This window comes from Balaenoptera physalus, assembly GCF_965194825.1.
Source record: "Balaenoptera physalus genome assembly, chromosome: X".
Classification (NCBI taxonomy): domain Eukaryota; kingdom Metazoa; phylum Chordata; class Mammalia; order Artiodactyla; family Balaenopteridae; genus Balaenoptera; species Balaenoptera physalus.
Genome location: NC_138903.1, coordinates 83,254,501 through 83,269,421, shown reverse-complemented (window position 1 = coordinate 83,269,421; position 14,921 = coordinate 83,254,501). Strand labels below are relative to the sequence as shown.

Here is a 14,921-nt window from a genome sequence, read left to right as displayed (position 1 = left end):
ATCCCAGAAAGTTTCCTTGTGTTCCTTTGTAATAAATTTGCTCTACAAACCCCCAGGCTCTGGAAACTACTCATCTATTTTTTTGTCCCTATAGTTTTGCTTTTTCTAGAAACTCATATATATGGAATCATACAGTATGCAGTCTTTCATGTCTGGCTTTTGTTACTTAGCATAATTCTTTCAAGATTCATTTATATCATTGCATGTTATTGCTGACAGGTAGTACATTGTATGTAGATAACTCAATTCTTTTAATCCATTATCCATTACCTATTGATGGACAGCTGAACTGTTTCCATTTTGTGGCTTTTATGAATAATGCTGCTATGAACATTCATATAAGGTCTCAGTATAGACATATGTTTCTTTTTCTCTTGTGTAATTACCTAGGAGTGCAATGGCTGGATCATATGATAGGTGGATGTTTAACAATTTAGGAACCTGTCAAAGTGTTTATCACAGGGGATGTACCATTTTTCATTCCCACTAGCAAAGAATGAGGGTTCTAATTGCTACACATCCCTGCCAAAACTTGGCATTTCCAGTCTTTTTAATTTTAGCCATTCTAGTTGTGCATAGTTCTATCTCATTGGGATTTTTGTCTTCCTTTCATAATAATATCTGAGAAAGAAAATTAATTAAGCATATACACTACAATTGTCATATGTAAATCATTCCAGTTCAGGAGATAGCCAGACAACAGAACATACTGCTAAAATATCCTTCCAAATTGCTCTCTCCTTATGATATAAGGCTCTGAAGCCCTAAAGATACATTGATTTTCAGTACATCTCTTTTTTTTTTTAATTAATTAACTTATTTATTTATTTTTGGCTGTGTTGGGTCTTCGTTTCTGTGCGAGGGCTTTCTCTAGTTGCGGCAAGCGGGGGCCACTCTTCATCGCGGTGCGCGGGCCTCTCACTATTGCGGCCTCTCTTGTTGCGGAGCACAGGCTCCAGACGCGCAGGCTCAGTAGTTGTGGCTCACGGGCCCAGTTGCTCCGCGGCATGTGGGATCTTCCCAGACCAGGGCTCAAACCCGTGTCCCCTGCATTGGCAGGCAGATTCTCAACCACTGCACCACCAGGGAAGCCCCGCAATACATCTCTTTTTTGAACATTGCAATGTTATATCTTAAATATCTTGCAGGAGTACAATTAAAGCCTCCAATCTGCTATTTCAGAATGTGAGGTTTGTTGTTTCTTAAATATCTGACAAGTTTAAACATGTAAGAGGGAATAGATCACAAACTTAATCTCAAGAAATTAAAACAAAACCACAATAACAAAACAGAAAAGCAAAATTAGAACACAATAATTCTGTTTTATGATGAAAATATTGTCTAAATTGAGGAGGTTTAGGATTGGCAGGATTATAAAAAATGAAATTACAATGGAAGCTGAGGGTCAAAATGGTGTTGATCTTAAATGGCATGCCAAGGAACCAAAATATTGAATGACTTTTGTTTGCACGTGTGTGTATGCATACCACCTCATGCGTTGCTCTCCATTTATTTGTCTGTTACTTCCTTTACCCACCTAATAGATATTAATTTAGTAAAATCTTCTACTGAAAATAAAGAAGATATGGTGTGTATATATACGTATATATATGTATGTGTGTATATATATATATATATATATAAAATAGAAAATTACTCAGCCATATAGAAGAATGAAATAATGCCATTTGCAGCAACATGGATGGACCTGGAGATCATACTAAGTGAAGTAAGCCAGCCAGAGAAAGACAAATATCATATGCTATCGTTGTATGCAGAATCTAAAAAAAAAAAATGATACAAATGAACTTAGTTACAAAACAGAAATAGACCCACAGACATAGAAAACAAACTTATGGTTACCAAAGGGGAAAGGTTGGTGGGGGGAGGGATAAATTAAGAGTTTGGGATTAACATATACACACTATATATAAAATAGATAACCAACAAGGACCTACTGTATAGCACAGGGAACTATACTCAACATTTTGTGATAACCTATAATGGAAAACAATCTGAAAAAGAATATATGTATATGTACATACATATATGTGTATATATATATGTATGTATAACTGAATCACTTTGCTGTACACCTGAAACTAACGCAACATTGTAAATCAACTATACTTCAATTAAAATTATTTTTTAATTAAAAAGAATACCGTTAAGAAAAGGAAAATTCCCCTCTATCTCTAATCCCTTTATGTAAGTGACCTCCTACTCACTATTTCAACCTTATCTGTGCTATTTGCCTCAGCTCAGACATTACTTCCTCTCGGAAGCCATTCCTGACCCAACCTCCATTTGAGTAAGGTGGCCCTCCTCTGTGATCTTTTAGCCACATATACTTAGCCCATCACCCCTACCCACACCATTCAACTTGTATTTAATGGCACGTTTACTTGTCCACTTCCCCTGTCAGACTAGAAATTCCTTGAAGTCAGAGACCCAGTTCTGTTCATTGTTGTACCAACCACACCAGGCACGGCATCAAGTGCATAGTGGGCTCTCAATAAATATTAATTAATATGAATTAATGATTTCTACTCCTATCTAGCTCAAGTATTTTAACAAGAGTCTTTAATGTCTTGCAAAGATGTGGCTAATACTGAAATTTTAATCAAGTCGTGTTGAGCCATCTTTGGGTAAGATATCAGCTACCTTCTTATCAAAGAGTAGTTCTGCATCCACATCCTACCCCACTCCCTCTAATGTCTGCCTCAGTGTTTTAAGTATCCATGGCATACTTCAATAATGTCCTTAATTCAGTCTCAGAAAAAGAGGAGCTTGATCCAAGGGTTCTGTAAACTTGGCATCAGTCACCATTAGAGGTTGCAGAATACATTCCTTGACTAAGGTCTTTCTTTCTTCTATATTCATTTGTTCCCCAGGTGCTATTTTAAGATGCATTTGTCAACCACTTTGTGTCTGTAAATTGATTTAATCTGTGTGTATAATGTCTTCCCAACTTAGAGTTAGCAGCTTGACATGGAGGAACATGAAAGAAGCATGAATGCAAATGTTTTTGGCTCCTCCTATATCTGCTTATGCCTGCATATTTGGCACACACCTTGCCACTGTCTAATTATGTGAACTTCCTTGACAACTGCTCCTCTCATTTCAGCAGAATCTTCCTGCATAATGTCCTCCTTGCCCAAATGATTGTCGAACTGCACAGAATCTTGGCACTGAGTAAATTTAGATAAATGTGTTACTACAAAGGCAAAACAAATAAGACAGGCAAGCAAATAAAACGCTGAAATTCAGATAATTAAGGAGAAATTTTAGAACATCATTTTTTTTCCTTTGAAAATTGTTAAATAGTGTCACTTCCATTCTTTCAGGGAACTGATATAATAAATGGCCAGTAAGAAAAATTATGATTGTAAACCTCATTCAATTGCAGCTAGTAATTGATTCTAACAAGTACCTTTCATAACTTGTTGCTTTTAAAACACATTTTTCTTTATGCTCACATAGCTGCATAAGCAGCAGAACTGATTTCCTCTTTCAAATGATTACATTTTGAAGCAGGATTTGCTGTTGATACAGAGTTAAGAAACTCTGCTTGTTATGGGTCTCAACACTCCAGATGGTTGCATCCTAAAGTATCAATCAGAAAAATATGAAAATAGTAGGTAAGCTAAGCAGAAAACTGATAAATAACTAAAATGGTGATTTTTTAAATATTTGTATGGCATAATGAGCAAAAGAATAAATGTCTTAGCAACTGGGTATGTAAAATGAATCTAGAAAAACCTGGAGTCCAACAGAGCAAAAGGCTTATTGTGTGTGTGTGTGTGTGTGTGTGTGTGTGAACGGTGTCAAGATCAAGAAAAGAAGAAAAGCTAAAGAAAAGCCTATAGGTTGAGGCTAAGAGGAAATGCTCCAAGGAGAAGCATGCCAGGAGGGGAGACATGGGAAACAGAGCCTGGATTGGATAATCCACTAAGTCCCCTATTGTTCATCAAGATGAAGGTAATATCTGAGTAAGGGATGTGAGAGAAAAAAATCATTCAGAATGCCCCCCTCTTACCTGCTCTGGGTGTAGATGTGAGTTATTCCTGCATACAGAAGGTTAGCTCCAGAAGCAAAGCACAATATAATAGGAGGATGAGTAAACACATGGAATTTCTTACCCAAAAGAAAAGGTATACTTTTAGAGAATGTCTTATAGTTCTTCATCCTCATTTCAGAAATCAAGAAATCAGCTCAGATGGAAAATATAATTTGTAAAGAACAACAGGGATGCCACCAGGTCTGACTCAAAGTTGATATACTTGGCCCAGTTTACATCATTGCCTCTTGGAAAGTGCAGAAATGTTTTTTCAATGGCATACTTAATAAATTCCATGTTTTTTCCTATGTTTATTTTAAGAAAGAAGAATTGAGGCAGTGGATTGTACAGTATGCAACAGAGAAACCATAACTGAGGGTTGACTCAAAGAAGGGATAAAACCTGTTACCGAGTCCAAGCTCGCTCTGCTCACCACACAACAGGCAAAATGAATCAGAGACGAGGTGTTGAGGCAAGGAGTATGACTTTATTCAGAAAGCCAGCAGACCGAGAAGATGGCAGACTAGTGTCTCTGAAAAACCATCTTACTGGGGTCTGGATGCCACTTTCTTTTATAGAATCAGAGAGGGAGAGGCAGTGAGGAAGTAAAGTAAAAGGGTCATCAGTCTTGCAAAACATCTGGAATGACCAGCCTCGGTGAGGGGATGTGTTAGTTTCTTTTTTCTTACAGCCATTCACAGGAGGGTAGGGTCAGATTGTCTCCCTGTGAGCTGAACAGCAGAGGGGCAGGGCTCCCTGAGGCAGGCCTTTATGTATGATTATAATAACAAAAGCAACGAAAAGCAAAGGTTAAAGTCAAAGAAACAGATCCAACATGGAGTCAAATTTAGCTCTTCCTTGTTACAAACCGAAGCACAAAAAGGAAAAACTGAGGGATAGAGATCCACACTGAGACAAGAGGAAAACTACATTTCAACATAACATACCAGACCAGAGTCCATTTTTGCCTGAGGAGAAATCTGGGAATCTGTCTTTGTTAAGGATGCTGAGGAACCCCGTGAAGAAGGCTGCCATTTCTGAGTCCTTCAAAATATTAAAGATTTGCCTAAATAGCCTGGTTTTCTTTTATAATGAAGGTCATGTCTGACCCTTTTAGAGTCCATTCCTTTGTACACAATGAGGACCGTTATCACTGCCTCCTAGAGAGGCAGGGAACAACCTAGATCTTAAAGACAGGGGGGAAATGTGTTTTTCTTTGTTCTGAACAGATAAAATATTAAGTATTTTATCCAACTGCTAAATATCTCAGAAGATTCTAAAGGATTGTCACCAAAACTCTATCTTGAAAATAGAATTTATGAAATACAATATTAAAAATCAAAAGAAGAACTGATGTTAATTCTAGAGTGGTTTAAGGAATTTCATTCCTCCCGCATTGGCTCAGATTCATTAAGATGTCTGCTGAAATACCACTCAGCACAGAGATCTTTCCTGACTACTCTGTCTATAAAAGCATCCCATCACTTTCTATCCCATTAGCATGCTGGCTTTTATTTTCTTCATGACACTTTTCATACCTGATATTATATTTTTTGTCTATTTCCCACATTATATTTTAAGCTTCATGAGGATACATACCATATCCCCAACATCCAGGATATTGCCTGAAATATAGCTGGCACTCAATTTTCTTGTGAGATCAGTGTCATTCAAAGTGTGGTCTCTGGATCAGCCTCAGCAGCATCAGCCTGGCACTTGTTAAAAATGCAAATTCCGGTCAGAATGGCCATCATCAAATAGTCTACAAACAATAAATGCTGGAGAGGGTGTGGAGAAAAGAGAACCCTACTACACTGTTGGTGGGAATGTAAATTGGTGCAGCCACTATGGAGAAGAGTGTGCAGGTTCCTTAAAAAACTAAAAATAGAGCCACCATATGATCCAGCAATCCCACTCCAGGGCATATATCCAAAGAAAACTCTAATTTGAAAGGATACATGTAACCCAATGTTCATTGCAGCGCTGCTTACAGTAGCCAAGACATGGAAGCAACCTAAATGTCCATCAACAGAGTAATGGATAAAGAAGATGTGGTACATATATACAATGGACTATTACTCAGCCATAAAAAAGAATGAAATAATGCCATTTACAGCAACATGGATGGACCTAGAGATTATCATACTAAGTGAAGTAAGTCAGACAGAGAAAGGCAAATATCATATGATATCACTTATGTCAGGAATCTAAAAAAACGATACAAATGAACTTATTTACAAAACAGAAACAGACTCACAGACTGCAAAAACAAACTTATGGTTACCAAAGGGGAAAGGTGGTGGGGAGGGATAAATTAGGAGTTTGGGGTTAACATATACACACTACTATATATAAAATAAACAACAAGGACCTACTGTATAGCACAGAGAACTATATTCAATATCTTATAATAACCTAGAGTGGGAAAGAATCTGAAAAAGAATATATATATATAAAACTGAATCACTTTGCTGTACACCTGAAACATTGTAAATCAACTATTTTTCAATTAAAAATATTTTAATGTAAATTATTGGGTCCCCATCCCAGAACAACTGATCAGAAATGCTGTGATTGAAGGCCAGCAATCTGTGTTTTAACATTCCTTCCAGAAGATTCTGACCCATGCTAAAATTTGAAAAGCACTGCATTAGAAAAATGAAGGAGCTAATGAATTTAAGGCTTGATTGCTTTGAATGGGCAGACATCTGCATAATGACTGTTATTTTTTCCCTTAATTCACAATTAATTAAGTTAGAACACTATTGACCTCCACCTATTAAAAAAAAAAAGGCTACATATTAGGAAAAGTGGATAAATGTAGGATTTTCAACAGCTAGCTTGGGACCCCTAGATGTCTGGTCATGGCCTATCTGGAGTATCAAAGGACAAGAGGAAGCTTTTGGTTAAAATAGGATTTTACAACTTTTAGGATGATGGGAGAAATTTACTCATTGATTATCTTCACTCTTGGAAGTAAGTTCCCCCTACTGGCTCTCTATCCCAACATCATATGAATGATTAGCATTATGTTGTAGGAGGGCGTGAAACTCGGAGGGTACTTGGAACTGCTTATAACATTCACTCATTCAACAGATATTTACTGGGTAACTACTGTGTACCAGGCACTGTTCTAGGAGCTTGTGATACATCAATGACCAAAACAAAACAAAAGAAAATCCCTACCTTCATAAAGTTTACTTTCTAGTGGAGCTTGGTGAAAACATATGTCTTTCTTTTTGTCTCCTCTTTCACTATCAGTCAGACTTGAACTAGGACTTTGTCTCATAGCCTATGGCATTGAAGACACTATGAAATCAAGAGAATATTTTAATGTTCTGTTTGCCAAGTGTCTTTGTCTTCCTTTAAGTTACCTGCAAAGCTCCAAAAGGTCATGACTGAGGTGGAGAATATGTCCTGCTGGCTGTACATTGTCTCCTAAGTACCAGATAAGTCTGCTTTTGCAACAGCCTAAAGAGAGGAAATCAGACCTAACTTTCTGCTTGCTATTGTTGCTGGCTGCAGTAATAATAATAACTAGCACAGTATTCACTTTCTGCCAAGTACTATTCTAAGTTTTTACATGTAAAACTCATCTAATCCTCACAATAACGTAATAAGACAGGTGCTATTATTAATGTTCCCATCCCACAGATCAGGACACAGAGGCACAGGGAGGTTAAGTAACTTGCCCAAGTATTCACAGATGGTTTGGAACCAGGATTCAAATCTAGACCATCTATCTTCAGAAACTGGGCTCTTAATCAATTCACTGGTGCTACTTTGTTATGTCAAGGAGATCATTTCCTAAGAACCCAGTACCAGAGAAATCTTCCTGAAGCACTCATTATGAACAGTAGCAGTTTCTTCTTACAATGTTGAGAATAGAATGGCTAATTCCTTCTGTGAGCTGTTAACCAAACAACTAGCACTGTCTCCTTTATGGCACTGACTCTGCAACTAAAGCCACTACCTCAGCCTTGGAAGAATTCCTCACATGTTCATTCAATTTCTCATTCTTTTCTTTCCATCTCATTCTTTCTTTCATATTTCTTTTCTCTAATATATATTTGTAAAATCCCTTTTGTATGTGTGCATGCTTTCTTTTTAGCTCTCATTCTCTCCCTAAACTTCACCCTCAAACTCACACAAATAACCTTTTGGAAGTGCTGAAATAAGGCTGTTTCTATAGCAGCAGTTTTCAAATAACTGATTTTTTTTTTCTTTTTGCAACTGGTACAGCCTTTTAAGGTCAATCAGAAAATTAAATTAGCTATTCATGAATATGTTGATATTTCAAGAGCCGCCTTGTTCTTATTCTGATGAAAGTCTGTTAATGAATTACAACTATATGAGGACAGAGTCAAATAACTTGCCAAAAAATTGTTCTTTAAAAACGGAATAGAGCTTAGATTTCCTGAATCTCAGAATGTAATGAGCTTTTATTCTTCACTACAAAGACTACCAGTTCTTTAAGGTCAGGAACAACATCCTATCTTTTATGCCTGGTATCTTACAGTGCTAAGTGCATAGAAGTTACTCAATAAACACTTGTTTTTTAATTAATCAATTAAAAATCAAAGATTAGGACTTCTGGTGCCAGCCAAGATTGAGTAAGTCAACTATAGCCTCTCTCTTCCACTGATTACAACTAAAACCTCTGGGAAAACTGTAAAAAGCAACTACCAGAAGGCAAATATAATAGCCTATTTTTCCTCCTGTTAACTTCTTTAAAATATTGAGGTAGGTAGAATGGCCACCAAAGATGTCCATGCACTAATCCTTGGAACCTGTGAATATGGTATGTTACATAGCAAAAGGGACAGTGCGTATGCAATTAAAGTCATGGCTGAAGTCGGAATCAGAGGAAAGAGAAGTCAGAGAGATTTAAAGTATGCAAGGACTCAACGTGTCATTGCTGGAGGAAGACACATGGAAAGCATGAGAAGGCTTGAGGGCCGCTTCTAGAAGCAAAGATTGGCTCCAGCTCACAGTCAGCAAGGAAATGGGGACTTTTTAGTGGTCCAGCAAGGAAATGTATTTGGCCAACACCTGCATAAGCTTGGAAGCAGATTCTTTCCCAGATCCTTCAGTAAGCAATGCAGTTCTGCTGACACCTTGACTTGGGTTTTGTGAGGCCTTGCACAGAGGACCCAGCTGAGCCATGTTGTGCCTGGGTTTCTGACCTACAGAACTGTGAGATAATAAATGAGTGTTGTTTTAAGATGTTACATTTGTGGTAATTTGTTAAGGCAGCAGTGGAAAAAGAACGCATATCTTGGTATCAGAAGTGGAGCAGTTATACAACAAATACCAAAAAAATATGCAAGTGGGTTTGGAATTGTATAGTAAGTGGTGGTTTGAAGAATTTTGAAGAACATGATAGAAAAAGTCTATATTGCCTTGAATACCCTGTTGTAGAAATATGGATGCTGCTTGTAAGGGCTCAGAGGAAGAGAGGAAATTTAAAAGAAATCCTAAACACTTTAGAGAAAGCCTACATCACCATGAAATCTGGACTTGGAGGATACTATTGGTGAAGGCTCAGAAAGAAATAAGGAACATGTTTTTAGAAACTGAAAGACAACGGACCCTTGTCATGATTGGCGACAGTTCAGTGGAATTGTGTCCTGCAGTTATACAGACAGCAGAATTTGTAAATAAGTCTGGTCATTTAGATGAGATTTCCAAGCAAACTGTTGAAGATGGTTTTTTCTTGATGTTTATAGTAGAATGCAAGAAGAGAGACTTAAATTAAGGGACGTACTGTGAAACAAAAAGGAATCAGGACTTAATGATTTGAGAAATTCTTACAGTATTCAGGTGCTAAAAGGTCAGAGTATTCAGTCAGACAAAATGCTCTTTGAAAAGAATGAGTGTGATTCAGATCCCCTCAAACAAATCAGGGAACCTCTAGAAATTTTAAGGGTATTTTCTCAGACATCTCAGCAGAAGCCAAAAATAGAGGAGGGATCGTCTCAGAAAGATTTGTAGACCTAACTTCTGTCTAATGAGCTGAATCTTTGTGACATCCACAGGAGACCAACAACGTTCTTAAAATTTTATATCAGCACAGACACTGCCAGCTTGGATTGAAAAGGACAGAGAGAGTACAGAATGAATGAAGGCTGCTGAACCTCTAAAATGCTACTGGCAGTAAGCAGGCTGATAAAACTACTCAGCTGCAAACATGTGCTGCCTCTCATGAAAAATGAAAGATGACTCAGAGGGCAGAGCCAAGAGACTAGAGAGAAGAGCTTAGAGCATAGAGGGCCAAGCTGAGAGCTACAGAAAATTATTTCCAGGTATCAAACGATAAGGGAACTTGAATGGCTGGACTTCAAAACTCATTTGGATTGGTGATTCTTTTTTACTATACAATATCCCCTTTTGGAAATGGAATATCTATAATCTGCTATCATACGCCTGTGCCAGAAGTGTATGTTGGAAGCAGATAATTTGTTTCTTTAGTTTCACAGGTCCCCAGATGGAATGAAACTGTGCTCTAAGAGTTGAACTTAATGGATTATAGCCAGAGCCTCATCCACAACTGGTTTAGATGATGAGACTTGGGATTATTGAACTGCTGAGATTTACGTGAGGGTTTTGGATTTGCAGTTGATGTTGCAATGGGATGAGAACTTTGAGGACCTTTAGATGAAGTGAATATATTTTTCATTTGGGATGGACATGAATCTTAGTGGGCCAGAGGTATTGTGGTAGATAGAATATCCCCCAAATTGTCCACAATCCTAATGCCAGGAATTTATTAATATGTTACATTATATGGCAAAAAGGAATTTGCAGATGTAATTAATGTCACCAACATTAAGATACAGAGATTATCCTTGATTACCTAAGTAGACCCAGTGTAATTACATGGGCTCTTAAATGCACCAAACTTTTTTCGTCTGAAGTCAGAAATGTGGCATAGGGGAATGTCAGAAAGATTTAAAGCATGAGAGGGACTCAACTCACTGTTGCAGAAGGGGAACACATGGAAAGCATGAGAAGTAACACATGTATCCTTTAGGAGCAAAGACCTGCCTCAGCTGTCACTCAGCAAGGAAACGAGGACCTCAGTACTACAACAGCAACTGGATGTCTGTATGCAAATAAATAAGCAAACAAACTGTGATCTAACCTGGCAGCAAAGTATATTAATTATCACAAGGAATGTAAGTGGCCTAGATTCACCCGTCCAATCATATAACACCTCAGACTGAATTAAAAATAAAACTCAATAATATGTTGCTTACAAGAGACCTGCTTTGAACACAAAGATAAAGAAAAGCTAAAATATATGAAGCAAAAGTTAGAAAGTACTAGAAACAAAGAGAAATTGAGGGAAACAAAATTGTAGTGTGATATGTTCAATTCATCAATCTACAACAGGCAACACAAAACAGAAATTAAATAGCATGGAGGAAGTCTATAACTCACTGAGATTATACATTCTTTTCAAAATGTTTCTCTTTGTATATAAAAATTTATAATATATTAAGCTACCAAGAAAATTTAAAGTCAATTGTGCAGAAACATCACAGGCTAACCTTTGATAACAAAACTTAAAATTAGTAATATCAAAAGAGACCAAATGCTTAGAAACAAATACGGTGTACTCCTAAATAATGATTTGGTCACATACTATATTAAAAATATCTGATTATCTTAATAATATTTAGAAAATATGTATGTAGCCCTTACTATATATAAGACATTGTTCCGAGATCTTTACATCTATACTAACCTTTTTGTTCCTCTCCATGACTCTATGCGATATATGTGTGTATAATTATTATTATTATAACAATTCTCATTTTATAGGGAATTATACAGGCAAAAAATACTCAGAAGTAAATTAATTAACGTTAGAGGCTTCTTTCATAGTGAGGATAAGGCAACTATTGACTGTCCAGATAAAATCATCAAGTTGAGACCTCCAAAAAATTGTATAGGGATATAACAAGTTCAGCTGGGGCATCTCAAGTTAGAAGTGCCTGTGAATATAAAAATAAAGTTATCTAGCAGAGGTTTGGATATATAGTCTGAGGCTTAGGAGCAAGAGGTTATGGCTGAAGTTGTAAAGCTGGGGAACATCAGCCTCTAGTTAACAGTTGAAGTAACTTACCTTGCTATGTTAAATCAATCTCTTTCTATATATGTCTATTAAAACTAGACTCTGAGCTCCTTCAGCGTCAAGACTGTGTCATATTCATAAATAGATATGATTCCTCAGATAGAGAGTAAAGAATGAGAAGGGACAAAATCAAGACTCTTTGAAAATAGATAAGTTCGAAGGTGAATAAAAATGGAAATTGAAGAGCTGTATGCCTAAAGGTGTAGTTGACAAGATATCTAGGTTAGAATGGGCAGGTAGTGAAACCTGGAGGAGCCTGACAGACTGGGAGAATTGGGAGGTATCAAAGGCTTGTATAGAAGTTTGAAAAGTGGGAAATGAGAAAGTGGAAGAAGTGGAAAGATGATATGAGAATGTGATGAGAGAAGAGTTTCAGAATTCAAGAATTCAGAGCTTGTACTTTTGCAGATGTTTACAAGTCCTTGGGTGTGGCCATGAGAGGGAATTACAGGCATGGTGGTGAGAATCTTTAATGGACTAAAAGATAGATATCAGCATTGTGAAGCTAGGTTGTTAGATGGGTCATTATTATGATTTTGAATTTGCTGAGAACATATTTACTCAGGATGACAAGAGAATAAATGAATGGGAAACTGTGAGTGAAGTGCCAAATCCCTCCCCAGAGATGGGGAATGCCTAAGATATTAGCTTTTAAAAACTGAGTCTAGGAAAAGGGTGGGCAAAAAGTGGCAGCTTCAAAGAAGGAGAGATTAGAGAGCAAAAGTGGTAGGAAAATTACCTAACTTATAAGGCTTTCAGGTTCACTCTTCTACAAGTCAAATACCTCCCAATATGTTCCATCCATCCCTTTGGTTTGGAATAACGAAAGGGTTATTGTACCTCAAACATCTCTCCCTTCACTGAGTCATCTTCTACCCATTCTTTAAGAGTCAGCTCAGGTGTCACCACCTCCAAAAAGACCCTGTTGACTTCCTCAGTCTGGGTTAGGTATCCTTCTTCTGTGCCTATCACTATAAATTCACTAATTACAATTAATTACAATGATCTACCTGTATGTCTATCTCCTCCACTAAGACCATGTCATAACAAATGTTCTATCCCTAGTTCCTAGCAGTGTCTGACACAAAGTCAGTACTCTTTAAATATGTGTTGAATTAATATTCTACCTAGTCAAGTTCAAATTTATTAAGTTTTCACTTCACTAATTCTCATGTAAAAACCCCATATATAGCAAACATTACCACTAATTTCCTTTTTATTTCATAAACTACTTCTCAGAAGTTAGTGTTGAAGTTTTGGCTTAGACCTTTGTTAAAAATGAAGAATCTGTGCCACATCTTCTTTATCCATTCATCTGTTGATGGACACTTAGGTGGATGGACCTAGAGTCTGTCATACAGAGTGAAGTAAGTCAGAAAGAGAAAAACAAATACCGTATGCTAACACATATATATGGAATCTAAAAAAAAAAAATGGTTCTGAAGAACCTAGGGGCAGGACAGGAATAAAGACACAGACGTAGAGAATGGACTTGAGGACACGGGGACGGGGAAGGGTAAGCTGGGACGAAGTGAGAGAGTGGCATGGACATATATACACTACCAAATGTAAAATAGATAGCTAGTGGGAAGCAGCCGCGTCGCACAGGGAGATCAGCTCGGTGCTTTGTGACCACCTGGAGGGGTGGGTTAGGGAGGGTGGGAGGGAGATGCAAGAGGGAGGAGATATGGGGATATATGTATATGCATAGCTGACTCACATTGTTATAAAGCAGAAACTAACACACCATTGTAAAGCAATTATACTCCAATAAAGATGTTAAGAAAAAAATGAAGAATCTCAGGTCAACACCTAGAAAGTTTGATTCGGATGGTCTAGCGTGAGGCCCAGGAATCTATTTTTAACAAGTACCCCATGTGATTCTGACACATGTAATCTGAGCATAACATTTTGAAAAAAATTTCCTTAAATGAAATGCTTGAGATAAGGATAGGTTAATGATGTATAAAGAATGTCCTGAAAGACATATTTGGTGTGACTATTTTAGCAATTTTTATTTCTAACATGGATTTTGTCAAAATGAACCATCATCCAGTCATGTCAAGTTAGTTTTACAAGAATATTTTATAAAAACCTATACATATGAGTTGAGTGGTTGATAGTACAGTGTGTCATACACACGATGAAAAGATAGTTGTAGCCATAATTCATAACAAAAGTCCAACATGACCGGATTTTAATTTTTTAAAGAGCTTTTTCCAAGTAAAGCTCTTGGAAAAAGCTTTACTTTGCTTATTACTTGGATAAGCACTATTTACCCATAAACAAAACATGGAATTGTTTATACTATTTTATTGTATGCCTATACTAAAATTTATTTTACCTTTTTCCTGTTAATATTGCAGTTTCTTATTTCAGTTTAAAGTTTTTAGTTCTCCAGTTTCAACCTCCCAGCTCCAATGTCTTTTTAATGCACCTAACTTGTCTAGTTTCCTTTTGACAAACTTGAGAGGCTCAAGTTTGTTGATTGTGTAGAACTGTAAATTCTTCCAACTCTCTATTGTCACCATCAATTTTTATTAGCTCTTTCTAATCCTAATTTAGATGAAGCCTTTTTGACCATTGAGTGTTCAAAGTAGACATGTAAATGATTTTTCTATATGTAAAAGTTGAGATTATTTTTAATTTTTGTTTATGGAAAATTTTTGAATACGCTTAGCATAAAGGAGCATCTGTGTTGGTATGTAGACATAGTGACTC

At 36.9% G+C, this 14,921-nt stretch overlaps 1 protein-coding gene across 5 annotated transcripts in view; it reads right to left on the bottom strand.

Annotated features, from left to right (window-relative positions):
- Nucleotides 1-818: 818 nt before the first annotated feature.
- Nucleotides 819-14,921, bottom strand: part of FAM133A (family with sequence similarity 133 member A) — an 89,773-nt gene continuing 75,670 nt past the window's right edge. For 4 of the 5 annotated variants that reach the window (XM_082447459.1, XM_082447461.1, XM_082447462.1 and 1 more), the window contains one exon: nt 819-3,606. The gene's annotated coding sequence lies outside the window, so the exon portion shown is untranslated. The remainder of the gene's footprint in view (nt 3,607-14,921) is intronic. The other variant, XM_082447460.1, reaches the window with a different exon arrangement.